Source organism: Rattus norvegicus, chromosome 4 (genome assembly GCF_036323735.1).
Source record: "Rattus norvegicus strain BN/NHsdMcwi chromosome 4, GRCr8, whole genome shotgun sequence".
Taxonomy (NCBI): Eukaryota; Metazoa; Chordata; class Mammalia; order Rodentia; family Muridae; genus Rattus; species Rattus norvegicus.
The window spans coordinates 32282943-32297218 of NC_086022.1; the positions used below are offsets into that span (position 1 = coordinate 32282943).

The 14276-nt window shown below is 40.1% G+C and overlaps 1 protein-coding gene across 6 annotated transcripts in view; it reads right to left on the reverse strand.

Moving 5' to 3' along the window:
• Nucleotides 1–14071, reverse strand: part of Samd9l2 (sterile alpha motif domain containing 9 like 2) — a 51631-nt gene extending 37560 nt beyond the window's left edge. Inside the window, exons 1-3 of one of the 6 annotated variants that reach the window (XR_010065763.1) lie at nucleotides 13878–14071; nucleotides 13141–13271; nucleotides 5085–5224 (exon numbers count right to left, since the gene is read on the reverse strand). The gene's annotated coding sequence lies outside the window, so the exon portion shown is untranslated. Of the gene's footprint in view, nucleotides 1–5084; nucleotides 5225–12347; nucleotides 12492–13140; nucleotides 13272–13877 lie in introns of all 6 variants that reach the window. The other 5 variants (XM_063286818.1, XM_063286816.1, XM_039108584.2 and 2 more) reach the window with 5 other exon arrangements.
• Nucleotides 14072–14276: the final 205 nt, after the last annotated feature.

The window sequence follows — 14276 nt, forward strand, 5'->3', positions numbered from 1 at the left end:
CAATAACAATAAGGGAAGAATGCCCACATATACATGGAAATTGAACAATGCTCTACTCAACGATAACCTGGTCAAGGAAGAATAAGAAAGAAATTAAAGACTTTTTGGAATTTAATGAAAATGAAGGTACAACATACCCAGATTTATGGGACACAAGGATAGCTGTGCTAAGAGGAAAACTCATAGCTGTGAGTGCGTGCAGAAAGAAACAGGAAAGAGCATATGTCACCAGCTTGACAACACACCTAAAAGCTCTAGAACAAAAAGAAGCAAATACATCCAGGAGGAGTAGAAGGTAGGAAATAATGAAACTCAGAGCTGAAATCAACCAAGTAGAAACAAAAAGGACCATAAAAGAATCAACAGAACCACAGGTTGGATCTTTGAGAAAATCAACAAGATAGATAAACCCTTAGCCAGACTATCGTGAGGACACAGAGAGTGTGTCCAAATTAACAAAATCAGAAATGAAAAGGGAGACATAGCTACAGATTCAGAGGAAATTCAAAAAATCATCAGATCTTACTATAAAAGCCTATATTCAACAAAACTTGAAAATCTGCAGGAAATGGACAATTTCCTAGACAGATACCGGGTACCAAAGTTAAATCAGGAACAGATAAACCAGTTAAACAACCCCATAACACCTAAGGAAATAGAAGCAGTCATTAAAGGTCTCCCAACCAAAAAGAGCCCAGGTCCAGACGGATTTAGTGCAGAATTCTATCAGATCTTCGTAGAAGACCTCATACCAATATTATCCAAACTATTCCACAAAATTGAAACAGATGGAGCCCTACCGAATTCCTTCTATGATGCCACAATTACTCTTATACCTAAACCACACAAAGAGACAATAAAGAAAGAGAACTTCAGACCAATTTCCCTTATGCATATCGACGCAAAAATACTCAATAAAATTCTGGCAAACCGAATCCAAGAGCACATCAAAACAATCATTCACCATGATCAAGTAGGCTTCATCCCAGGCATGCAGGGATGGTTTAATATACGGAAAACCATCAACGTGATCCATTATATAAACAAACTGAAAGAACAAAACCACATGATCATTTCATTAGATGCTGAGAAAGCATTTGACAAAATTCAACACCCCTTCATGATAAAAGTCCTGGAAAGAATAGGAAATCAAGGCCCATACCTAAACATAGTAAAAACCATATACAGCAAACCAGTTGCTAACATTAAACTAAATGGAGAGAAACTTGAAGCAATCCCACTAAAATCAGGAACTAGACAAGGCTGCCCACTCTCTCCCTACTTATTCAATATAGTTCTTGAAGTTCTAGCCAGAGCAATCAGACAACAAAAGGAGGTCAAGTGGATACAGATCAGAAAAGAAGAAGTCAGAATATCACTATTTGCAGATGATATGATAGTATATTTAAGTGATCCCAAAAGTTTCACCAGAGAACTTCTAAAGCTGATAAACAACTTCAGCCAAGTGGCTGGTTATAAAATTAACTCAAATAAATCAGTAGCCTTCCTCTACGCAAAAGAGAAACAAGCCGAGAAGGAAATTAGGGAAACGACACCCTTCAGAATAGACCCAAATAATATAAAGTATCTCGGTGTGACTTTAACCAAGCAAGTAAAAGATCTGTATAATAAGAACGTCAAGCCTCTGAAGAAAGAAATTGAGGAAGACCTCAGAAGATGGAAAGATCTCCCATGCTCATGGATTGGCAGGATTAATATACTAAAAATGGCCATTGTACCAAAAGCGATCTACAGATTCAATGCCATCCCCATCAAAATACCAATCCATTTCTTCAAAGAGTTAGACAGAACAATTTGCAAATTCATCTGGAATAACAAAAAACCCAGGATAGCAAAAACTATCCTCAATAATAAAAGGACTCCCTGAACTCAAGCAGTATTACAGAGCAATAGTGATAAAAAAAAAACGGCATGGTATTGGTACAGAGACAGACAGATAGACCAATGAAACAGAATTGAAGACCCAGAAATGAACCCACACACCTATGGGCACTTGATTTTTGACAAAGGAGCCAAAACCATCCAATGGAAAAAAGACAGCATTTTCAGCATATGGTGCTGGTTGAACTGGAGGTCAACATGTAGAAGAATGCAGATCGATCCATTCTTATCACCCTGTTCAAAGCTTACGTCCAAGTGGATCAAGGACCTCCACATCAACCAGATACACTCAAACTAATAGAAGAAAAACTGGGGCAGTATCTCGAACACATGGGCACTGGAAAAAATTTCCTGAACAAAACACCAATGGCTTATGCTCTAAGATCAAGAATTAACAAATGGGATCTCATAAAACTGCAAAGCTTATGTAAGGCAAAGGATACTGTGGTTAGGACAAAACGGCAACCAACAGATTGGGAAAAGATCTTTACCAATCCTACAACAGATAGAGGCCTTATATCCAAAATATACAAAGAATTCAAGAAGTTAGAGCACAGGGAGACAAATAACCCTATAAAAAATGGGGTTCAGAGCTAAACAAAGAATTCACAGCTAAGGAATGCCGAATGACTGAGAAACACCTAAAGAAATGTTCAACATCTTTAGTCATAATGGAAATGCAAATCAAAACAACCCTGAGATTTCACCTCACACCAGTGAGAATGGCTAAGATCAAAAACTCAGGTGACAGCAAATGCTGGCGAGGATGTGGAGAAAGAGGAACACTCCTCCATTTTTGGTGGGATTGCAGACTGCTACAACCATTCTGGAAATCAGTCTGGAGGTTCCTCAGAAAATTGGACATTGAACTGCCTGAGGATCCAGCTATACCTCTCCTAGGCATATACCCAAAAGATGCCCCAACATATAAAAAAGACATGTGCTCTACTATGTTCATAGCAGCCTTATTTATAATAGCCAGAAGCTGGAAAGAACCCAGATGCCCTTCAACAGAGGAATGGATACAGAAAATGTGGTACATCTACACTATGGAATATTACTCAGCTATCAAAAACAATGACTTTATGAAATTCGTAAGCAAATGTTTGGAACTGGAAAATATCATCCTGAGTGAGGTAACCCAATCACAGAAAAACACACGTGGTATGCACTCATTGATAAGTGGCTATTAGCCCAAATGCTTGAATTACCCTAGATGCACAGAACACACGAAACTCAAGACAGATGATCAAAATGTGAATGCTTCACTCCTTCTTTAAAAGGGGAACAAGAATACCCTTGGCAGGGAAGAGAGAGGCAAAGATTAAAACAGACACAGAAGGAACACCCATTCAGAGCCTGCCCTACATGTGGTCCATACATATACAGCCATCCAATTAGACAAGATGGATGAAGCAAAGAAGTGCAGGCCGGACAGGAGCGGGATATAGATCGCTCCTGAGAGACACAGCCAGAATACAGCAAATACAGAGGCGAATGCCCTCAGCAAACCACTGAACTGAGAATAGGACCCCCGTTGAAGGAATCAGAGAAAGGACTGGAAGATCTTGAAGGGGATCGGGACTACATACAAACAACAATGTCATGCAACCAGAGCTTCCAGGGACCAAGCCACTACCCAAAGACTATCCATGGACTGACCCTGGGCTCCAACCTCATAGGTAGCAATTTATGGCCCAGTAAGAGCACCTGTGGAAGGGGAAGCCCTTGGTCCTGCCAAGACTGAACCCGGAGTGAATCTAATTGTTGGGGGGAGGGCGGTAATGGAGGGAGGTAATGGAGCGAGGATGGGGAGGGGAACACCCATATAGAGGGGGAGGGGGAGGGAGAGGGGTTAGGGGGATGTTTGCCCGGAAACCGGGAAAGGGAATAACATTCGAAATGTAAATAAGAAATACTCAAGTTAATTTTAAAAAAAAAGGGAAAGAAAGAGAATAATGTAAAGGTATCATAATACCTGATCTCAAATTATACTCCAGATTTGGAGTGAAAAACCAACATGGATTTAGCACAAAAACAGTCTCAGAGACTAGGGGATCCAGAAATAAGTCCTATAGCCATAGTAATCTAAATTTTTACAAAACTGTCAAAATCACATATTGTAAAAAGTATAACCTTATCAAATATTTCTGTGGAAAAACAGGATATAAGGAAAAAAAACTAGGTGAATATTTCTAGATTTTAAAAAGCAGCTATGGGCTTCCTGTTCTCCACTGGCCAGTAGTTATAGCTATTTCTGTACATTAGGCATCTGTACGGGCAGCACATGAGGATGTCCTGTTCACTGGTTACTGTGTACATAAGTGACAACCGTGTTTAGGTGTGTATATGGTGTGTGTGTGTGTGTGTGTGTGTGTGTGTGTGAGAGAGAGAGAGAGAGAGAGAGAGAGAGAGAGAGAGAGGCAGAGACAGAGAGAGAGAGAGGGAGAGAGAGACAGAGACAGAGACAGAGAGAGACAGAGAGAGTCTCTGTGTGTGTGTATTCTGTGGTATGGACAGTGTCTTTATGTATTATGTGTGTGGTGCACATGTGCTGTTCACATATGGTATAGCATAAATGTGCTTGATGTATTTGTTTGGCATGTATGTATCTGTGTAGTATATGTTTATGTGTTATAAAAGTATATTTTATTTGCCTGATGTGGTTGTTTTTGTCTCAGCTCACTGCTGAATAACTTATCCTTTCTAGCTCTTTCTGAACTCTGGCTGTGTGATTCAACTGATCTGTTCTAGCTCAAACTCTTTTTTTGTAGTTTGTAGTTGGTTATGCCATTCTACATCATTTAGTATGCTTAGATTCTTGGTCACCTGCAGTCCCGTCCACCTCCAGAACACTCTACTGTTCCCTCAGTGGGCCGTCAACAGTCAGCACTAGGCCCAGTTAACAGTATGTGATGAAAGAAATGATACTCTCCTTTCTTCTAGAATATTTAATAAGGAAAACATGCATTTGAAGCCTATGCAATTTTAGAGATATGCCTTCATTTTCAGAATTAGGTTTTGTTTGCCCTAGCGACCAGTTCTTCTATAGTTCAGGAGGGGGACACAGATTCACTCTGTAGCTGAGGCCGTCTTCAAACTCAAGACACTTCTGCTTCAGTCTCCCAGATGCCAGGGTTGCAATTGACTTTAGACATTAAAGAGAGTAACTAGAAACTTACCAAGTCTTTCCTGGAGACTTCTTTTTATAAAAGAAATTTGAGCTGTGTGTTCTTGGAGCTATTTCATTTGGAAATGTGGCAAAGTCATGTTCTGTAAGTCACCAGAAAGCAGATACACATGCAGGACAGAGCTGGTCTTCCTAAAAAATGTATTTGCTCAGAATATATTATATCAAACAAACAAAAACACCAGTAAAGTCAACATCACAGTAAATTAAAATGCAAGCTAATGGACTGTTGTTCAGGAAGTGTTTATGGTACAGATTTCTCGCTTCAACTTCTACCCCAAGCTTTTTTAAACAGCACCTTATAGAACAGTCAAAGGGATACTCTTTTCCTAGAAGGCATCTTTCCCCATGCTTAAACATTCTGATAAAATAAATACCCAGTAGCATGCTGCAAGCTGGCCGCTCTCCTGCTCTGCACACTACTTGCACTGTGAAGTAAACTTCCAGTGAAAGTACATCCAGGAGGACTTCAGGAAAGACCTGAACACACTTAGGGAAGCACAGGAAAACATTAATAAACAAGTAAAAGCCTACAGAGAGGAATCGCAAAAATCCCTGAAAGAATTCCAGGAAAACACAATCAAACAGTTGAAGGAATTAAAAATGGAAATAGAAGCAATCAAGAAAGAACACATGGAAACAACCCTGGATATAGAAAACCAAAAGAAGAGACAAGGAGCTGTAGATACAAGCTTCACCAACAGAATACAAGAGATGGAAGAGAGAATCTCAGGAGCAGAAGATTCCATAGAAATCATTGACTCAACTGTCAAAGATAATGTAAAGCGGAAAAAGCTACTGGTCCAAAACATACAGGAAATTCAGGACTCAATGAGAAGATCAAACCTAAGGATAATAGGTATAGAAGAGAGTGAAGACTCCCAGCTCAAAGGACCAGTAAATATCTTCAACAAAATCATAGAAGAAAACTTCCCTAACCTAAAAAAAGAGATACCCATAGACATACAGGAAGCCTACAGAACTCCAAATAGATTGGACCAGAAAAGAAACACCTCCCGTCACATAATTGTCAAAACACCAAACGCACAAAATAAAGAAAGAATATTAAAAGCAGTAAGGGAAAAAGGTCAAGTAACATATAAAGGGAGACCTATCAGAATCACACCAGACTTCTCGCCAGAAACTATGAAGGCCAGAAGATCCTGGACTGATGTTATACAGACCCTAAGAGAACACAAATGCCAGCCCAGATTACTGTATCCAGCAAAACTCTCAATTAACATTGATGGAGAAACCAAGATATTCCATGACAAAACCAAATTTACACAATATCTTTCTACAAATCCAGCACTACAAAGGATAATAAATGGTAAAGCCCAACATAAGGAGGCAAGCTATACCCTAGAAGAAGCAAGAAACTAATCGTCTTGGCAACAAAACAAAGAGAATGAAAGCACACAAACATAACCTCACATCAAATATGAATATAACGGGAAGCAATAAGCACTATTCCTTAATATCTCTCAATATCAATGGCCTCAACTCCCCAATAAAAAGACATAGATTAACAAACTGGATACGCAACGAGGACCCTGCATTCTGCTGCCTACAGGAAACACACCTCAGAGACAAAGACAGACACTACCTCAGAGTGAAAGGCTGGAAAACAACTTTCCAAGCAAATGGTCAGAAGAAGCAAGCTGGAGTAGCCATTCTAATATCAAATAAAATCAATTTCCAACTAAAAGTCATCAAAAAAGATAAGGAAGGACACTTCATATTCATCAAAGGAAAAATCAACCAAGATGAACTCTCAATCCTAAATATCTATGCCCCAAATACAAGGGCACCTACATATGTAAAAGAAACCTTACTAAAGCTCAAAACACACATTGCACCTCACACAATAATAGTGGGAGATTTCAACACCCCACTCTCATCAACGGACAGATCATGGAAACAGAAATTAAACAGTGATGTAGACAGACTAAGAGAAGTCATGAGCCAAATGGACTTAACGGATATTTATAGAACATTCTATCCTACAGCAAAAGGATATACCTTCTTCTCAGCTCCTCATGGTACTTTCTCCAAAATTGACCATATAATTGGTCAAAAAACGGGCCTCAACAGGTACAGAAAGATAGAAATAATCCCATGCGTGCTATCGGACCACCACGGCCTAAAACTGGTCTTCAATAACAATAAGGGAAGAATGCCCACATATACGTGGAAATTGAACAATGCTCTACTCAATGATAACCTGGTCAAGGAAGAAATAAAGAAAGAAATTAAAAACTTTTTAGAATTTAATGAAAATGAAGATACAACATACTCAAACTTATGGGACACAATGAAAGCTGTGCTAAGAGGAAAACTCATAGCGCTGAGTGCCTGCAGAAAGAAACAGGAAAGAGCTTATGTCAGCAGCTTGACAGCACACCTAAAAGCTCTAGAACAAAAAGAAGCAAATACACGCAGGAGGAGTAGAAGGCAGGAAATAATGAAACTCAGAGCTGAAATCAACCAAGTAGAAACAAAAAGGACCATAGAAAGAATCAACAGAACCAAAAGTTGGTTCTTTGAGAAAATCAACAAGATAGATAAACCCTTAGCCAGACTAACGAGAGGACACAGAGAGTGTGTCCAAATTAACAAAATCAGAAATGAAAAGGGAGACATAACTACAGATTCGGAGGAAATTAAAAAAATCATCAGATCTTACTATAAAAACCTATATTCAACAAAATTTGAAAATCTTCAGGAAATGGACAATTTCCTAGACAGATACCAGGTATCGAAGTTAAATCAGGAACAGATAAACCAGTTAAACAACCCCATAACTCCTAAGGAAATAGAAGCAGTCATTAAAGGTCTCCCAACCAAAAAGAGCCCAGGTCCAGACGGGTTTAGTGCAGAATTCTATCAAACCTTCATAGAAGACCTCATACCAATATTATCCAAACTATTCCACAAAATTGAAACAGATGGAGCCCTACCGAATTCCTTCTATGAAGCCACAATTACTCTTATACCTAAACCACACAAAGACACAACAAAGAAAGAGAACTTCAGACCAATTTCCCTTATGAATATCGACGCAAAAATACTCAATAAAATTCTGGCAAACCGAATTCAAGAGCACATCAAAACAATCATCCACCATGATCAAGTAGGCTTCATCCCAGGCATGCAGGGATGGTTTAATATACGGAAAACCATCAACGTGATCCATTATATAAACAAACTGAAAGAACAAAACCACATGATCATTTCATTAGATGCTGAGAAAGCATTTGACAAAATTCAACACCCCTTCATGATAAAAGTCCTGGAAAGAATAGGAAATCAAGGCCCATACCTAAACATAGTAAAAACCATATACAGCAAACCAGTTGCTAACATTAAACTAAATGGAGAGAAACTTGAAGCAATCCCACTAAAATCAGGGACTAGACAAGGCTGCCCACTCTCTCCCTACTTATTCAATATAGTTCTTGAAGTTCTAGCCAGAGCAATCAGACAACAAAAGGAGATCAAAGGGATACAGATCGGAAAAGAAGAGGTCAAAATATCACTATTTGCAGATGACATGATAGTATATTTAAGTGATCCCAAAAGTTCCACCAGAGAACTACTAAAGCTGATAAACAACTTCAGCAAAGTGGCTGGGTATAAAATTAACTCAAATAAATCAGTTGCCTTCCTCTACACAAAAGAGAAACAAGCCGAGAAAGAAATTAGGGAAACGACACCCTTCATAATAGACCCAAATAATATAAAGTACCTCGGTGTGACTTTAACCAAGCAAGTAAAAGATCTGTACAATAAGAACTTCAAGACACTGAGGAAAGAAATTGAAGAAGACCTCAGAAGATGGAAAGATCTCCCATGCTCATGGATTGGCAGGATTAATATGGTAAAAATGGCCATTTTACCAAAAGCAATCTACAGATTCAATGCAATCCCCATCAAAATACCAATCCAATTCTTCAAAGAGTTAGACAGAACAATTTGCAAATTCATCTGGAATAACAAAAAACCCAGGATGGCTAAAGCTATCCTCAACAATAAAAGGACTTCAGGGGGAATCACTATCCCTGAACTCAAGCAGTATTACAGAGCAATAGTGATAAAAACTGCATGGTATTGGTACAGAGACAGACAGATAGACCAATGGAATAGAATTGAAGACCCAGAAATGAACCCACACACCTATGGTCACTTGATTTTTGACAAAGGAGCCAAAACCATCCAATGGAAAAAAGATAGTATTTTCAGCAAATGGTGCTGGTTCAACTGGAGGGCAACATGTAGAAGAATGCAGATCGATCCATGCTTATCACCCTGTACAAAGCTTAAGTCCAAGTGGATCAAGGACCTCCACATCAAACCAGACACACTCAAACTAATAGAAGAAAAACTAGGGAAGCATCTGGAACACATGGGCACTGGAAAAAATTTCCTGAACAAAACACCAATGGCTTATGCTCTAAGATCAAGAATCGACAAATGGGATCTCATAAAACTGCAAAGCTTCTGTAAGGCAAAGGACACTGTGGTTAGGACAAAACGGCAACCAACAGATTGGGAAAAGATCTTTACCAATCCTACAACAGATAGAGGCCTTATTTCCAAAATATACAAAGAACTCAAGAAGTTAGACCGCAGGGAAACAAATAACCCTATTAAAAAATGGGGTTCAGAGCTAAACAAAGAATTCACAGCTGAGGAATGCCGAATGGCTGAGAAACACCTAAAGAAATGTTCAACATCTTTAGTCATAAGGGAAATGCAAATCAAAACAACCCTGAGATTTCACCTCACACCAGTGCGATTGGCTAAGATCAAAAACTCAGGTGACAGCAGATGCTGGCGAGGATGTGGAGAAAGAGGAACACTCCTCCATTGTTGGTGGGATTGCAGACTGGTAAAACCATTCTGGAAATCAGTCTGGAGGTTCCTCAGAAAATTGGACATTGAACTGCCTGATGATCCAGCTATACCTCTCTTGGGCATATACCCAAAAGATGCCTCAACATATAAAAGAGACACGTGCTCCACTATGTTCATAGCAGCCTTATTTATAATAGCCAGAAGCTGGAAAGAACCCAGATGCCCTTCAACAGAGGAATGGATACAGAAAATGTGGTACATCTACACAATGGAATATTACTCAGCTATCAAAAACAACGAGTTTATGAAATTCGTAGGCAAATGGTTGGAACTGGAAAATATCATCCTGAGTGAGCTAACCCAATCACAGAAAGACATACATGGTATGCACTCATTGATAAGTGGCTATTAGCCCAAATGCTTGAATTACCCTAGATCCCTAGAACAAACGAAACTCAAGACGGATGATCAAAATGTGAATGCTTCACTCCTTCTTTAAATGAGGAAAAAGAATACCCTTGGCAGGGAAGGGAGAGGCAAATATTAAAACAGAGACTGAAGGAACACCCATTCAGAGCCTGCCCCACATGTGGCCCATACATATACAGCCACCCAATTAGACAAGATGGATGAAGCAAAGAAGTGCAGACCGACAGGAGCCGGATGTAGATCGCTCCTGAGAGACACAGCCAGAATACAGCAAATATAGAGGCGAATGCCAGCAGCAAACCAGTGAACTGAGAATAGGTCCCCTATTGAAGGAATCAGAGAAAGAACTGGAAGAGCTTGAAGGGGCTCGAGACCCCAAAAGTACAACAATGCCAAGCAACCAGAGCTTCCAGGGACTAAGCCACTACCTAAAGACTATACATGGACTGACCCTGGACTCTGACCCCATAGGTAGCAATGAATATCCTAGTAAGAGCACCAGTGGAAGGGGAAGCCCTGGGTCCTGCTAAGACTGAACCCACAGTGAACTAGTCTATGGGGGGAGGGCGGCAATGGGGGGAGGGTTGGGAGGGGAACAAAAAAAAAAAAAAAGAAAAGAAAAGAAAAAAAAAAAGAAAGTACATCCAGCACCGCCTGCCTTCTCTCCCTGCCAGTCCAAACCACTGATGCCAGTGACCTCATGCAGACATTCTGTCTGCTCCTTCTCCCCATGGCTTCCACCTGATGGACAGTGTGAAGCCTTACAAGATGAGGCATGCTGTTACCTCTCTGGCATTCCAGCATTATACTGCTTTCTCATTCCTTCGAAGTGGATCTAGTTGCTTGGGCCTCTTGTTGATTCTTATTACAGACAGTGCAGCTGTTCGCAGCTGTTCTGGGCTGTTTGTCTCCCTGGAATCCCCTAACACACCCATGGTTCTTGGTTCCACACTTTCTTAAAGTTGTTATTATTATCATTATCATTATTTTTATTATTACTATTACTATTATTACTATTACCCTTACTATTATCATGAGGAACTGATTGTCTGGCTTACTGGTCCCATTTACCAGCATTTCCCATTCCTTTTCTGGATTTTTTTCTATTGAGAACTTAATGCAAATAAATATTTTTATATGTGTTTACTTGTTTATTTCTTTAATTTTTCTCGCTCTTTTTTCTATGCACTACACGAGACTGAGTTTTTGTGCTCACCATCTTCAGCCCCCCATATCATACCCTGGCTTATTAACAAAACATGCTGAGTAAATGGAATACATTCGCACAATGAAAATATGCATCTTTTAAAAGGCCTCCAGTGCTCAGTGTCTCAATGCACCAGGTAATAATTTTACTTAGGTAGGTGGGAGACAGCTATCTAAGGGTCCTTTTAGTGGCTATAGGATTTTTGTCTCCCTTAGTAATGCAGATATAATTAAGATTAGACCAGACTAAAAGTAGATAAAGCCTTGTTATTTAGAAAGCAGCTCAGCTGGGCTCACTGATCTCACAGAAGTCTGTCAGAGAAGTCACACATCCAAACTAAACCAAGGGCAGTGGTGGGGGAAGGTCAGAGGGAGGGCAGAAGAGAGGGGAGGGGTGAGGGGAGGGAGGGGCGGCGGGAGGCAGTGGGGCGGGGAGGACGTGGGCAAGGCGGGCGGGGAAGGGGCAAGGGGACAAAGGGGTTACAGGTCTTGGGTGTGGTTGTGAGCCAAGAGCTAGTACTGTGCCCAAATATGCTCTAAAACTGAGCACTTGGGTGGTATTATTAAGGTACTTGCCTTAAGGAGGAGGAAAGAAGATGAATCAGCTTACCCCCCACACACACACCCCACTCTGCAGTCACAAAGTATTGTCTCACTTTCCTGTTGGGGCACTCAGTCCCAGAGGAAGCTACTTCTTCTACAAGGTAACCCTGAATGAGGCCCCTTGGTGTCCAGGGCCTCAGAGCCCAAGGCAGAAACTGACCTTCCAGCTAGGGACTTGCCTGTTCCACAAGCTCGCCCAGGAAGGGTCAGAAGCAGTGTAAGTTTCCAGTCCAAAGCACTCAGTTAACTATTTAACCAGCCACGCCCCCTTGGCTATTCAAGAAGACTTCCTCTTTGGATTTAACTGAAAGGGGAAACAGAAAATCTAACAGGACTCTCCTATTCATTCCAGAAACACTGCACATCAGGAATTTCCGCTGCAGCTCATGCATTCTTTCAGGCAGTGAGGGCTGCCAAAGAGCTTGGCTACTACATGGGCTGTTTTCACTAACTCAAAACCAGAGGCTGCCAGTAGACACCAAAGGGATAGACAGATTCTGAGATAGAAAACACTTTGACTCCCTGAATCTCACTCCTGATAAGTGGAACATCTTGTCTCGATATGATGTGCAAAACTCTTCAAAAATTCCCTTAGAAACACTAAAAAGTCAAAAATTCCGTAATCTGCTTCCAACATTCTAGCAGTTCAGAACATAATTCAAATCTATGATATTCGTTCAGTGAAGCATTTAAAAAGCCTAGGCACTTTACAAATTTTAAGAACATCTTGACTTTTAGTGTTGGAACAAAGTAAATCAAATTGCTATGATAGGTTTAAACAACCTTTGAGAATACCAAGTTGTTAAATCTTGGCCCCTTAGAACCTCCTACCTTCCTGTTTTAAAGGGTGAAAAAAGAATCTTATTATGTTAAATTCAAGGCAGCTACAAGATGCCAAGCTCCAGAGAACTTGGCCCTTTAAACTCTCCCACACAGAGCAAGGACAAGTATACCTTCACCTCAGGGGTCCAAGACAGCTCACTTGATCTCCAACCCTGAGGTCCATGCTTCAAGGGAAAGAAACTTCCCAGTTTTAGCTGCAGCCCTGGGGAGCTATACACACTGAGGATCCCAGGAACTGAAACTAAACACAAGCAAGGTAGTTTTGTTTTTGTGAAAAGCACTCTAATACAACGCAATAAAAAGAAAACTACAACAACCCTCCCCACACACACACCATTTCCTCAGCTCCCTTGCTGTCTGAAATAGATGTAAAAGGAAAACTTAAATGACTAGCCCTGAAGGGTGCTGCCTTTGATGGATTTGCAAACAAAACTTGGGGGAAAAAATCTTACATTACATGGAAAGGAAGGTAGAAACTGACATTATCACATAGGACCCGAGGTTCCACCATAACTTGTCGTTGTTTAATTTTGAAGTCCTTTTGCTTTATTTTTCAATCTTTCTTATCTGCCTGTTTGTCACAATGAAGAACTCGCTCATTGTTCTTACCAGTTCTCATTATTTTAACTGTAGTCAACAGAGCATTTCTGCCCAGGAAAGCATTTACAAGTTAGTATCAGTTAAGCATACTCCTACATATCTAATGTGCTGCTTCTACTAATTAACTTACTATTTTAATCATACTTAAAAGTATTGATTGATTCAAAATTACAGCTAGAACTTTTAGAAATAACTTCCTCATCATGTGCATAAAAATGAGGAAAGATGTCATGATTCAGAAACTTACCAGTCTCCTGAAAACTGTATTCTTCCAGAAGCTTGAAAGCAGTGACTTTAAGCTGTGTTTTCTTATTTTTCTTCAGATACTATTCTCAGGATCCTGTTCAGAAACAAAAAAATCTGGGTTGTTCAGCTGCAAGGTTCTCTGCCTTCAATGCGCAGCCTCTAAAGATGTGGTGCAGAATCAGAATGAGGAAATAGTTTCAGTTTTGTTTTTGCTCATAATCCTGAAGAGGGAGCCAATGTTAGAATACTTACTTAGGATGCATGAGGCTCTGTGTTTGGACAATACACAGATTTAGAAATATATTATAGAAAATTATCAGTAAATGTGAACAATGCATAACAATTTTTCACCAGGCATATATTTCAATCACAAGAGCTAAGAAACTGGAGAGAGGCACAA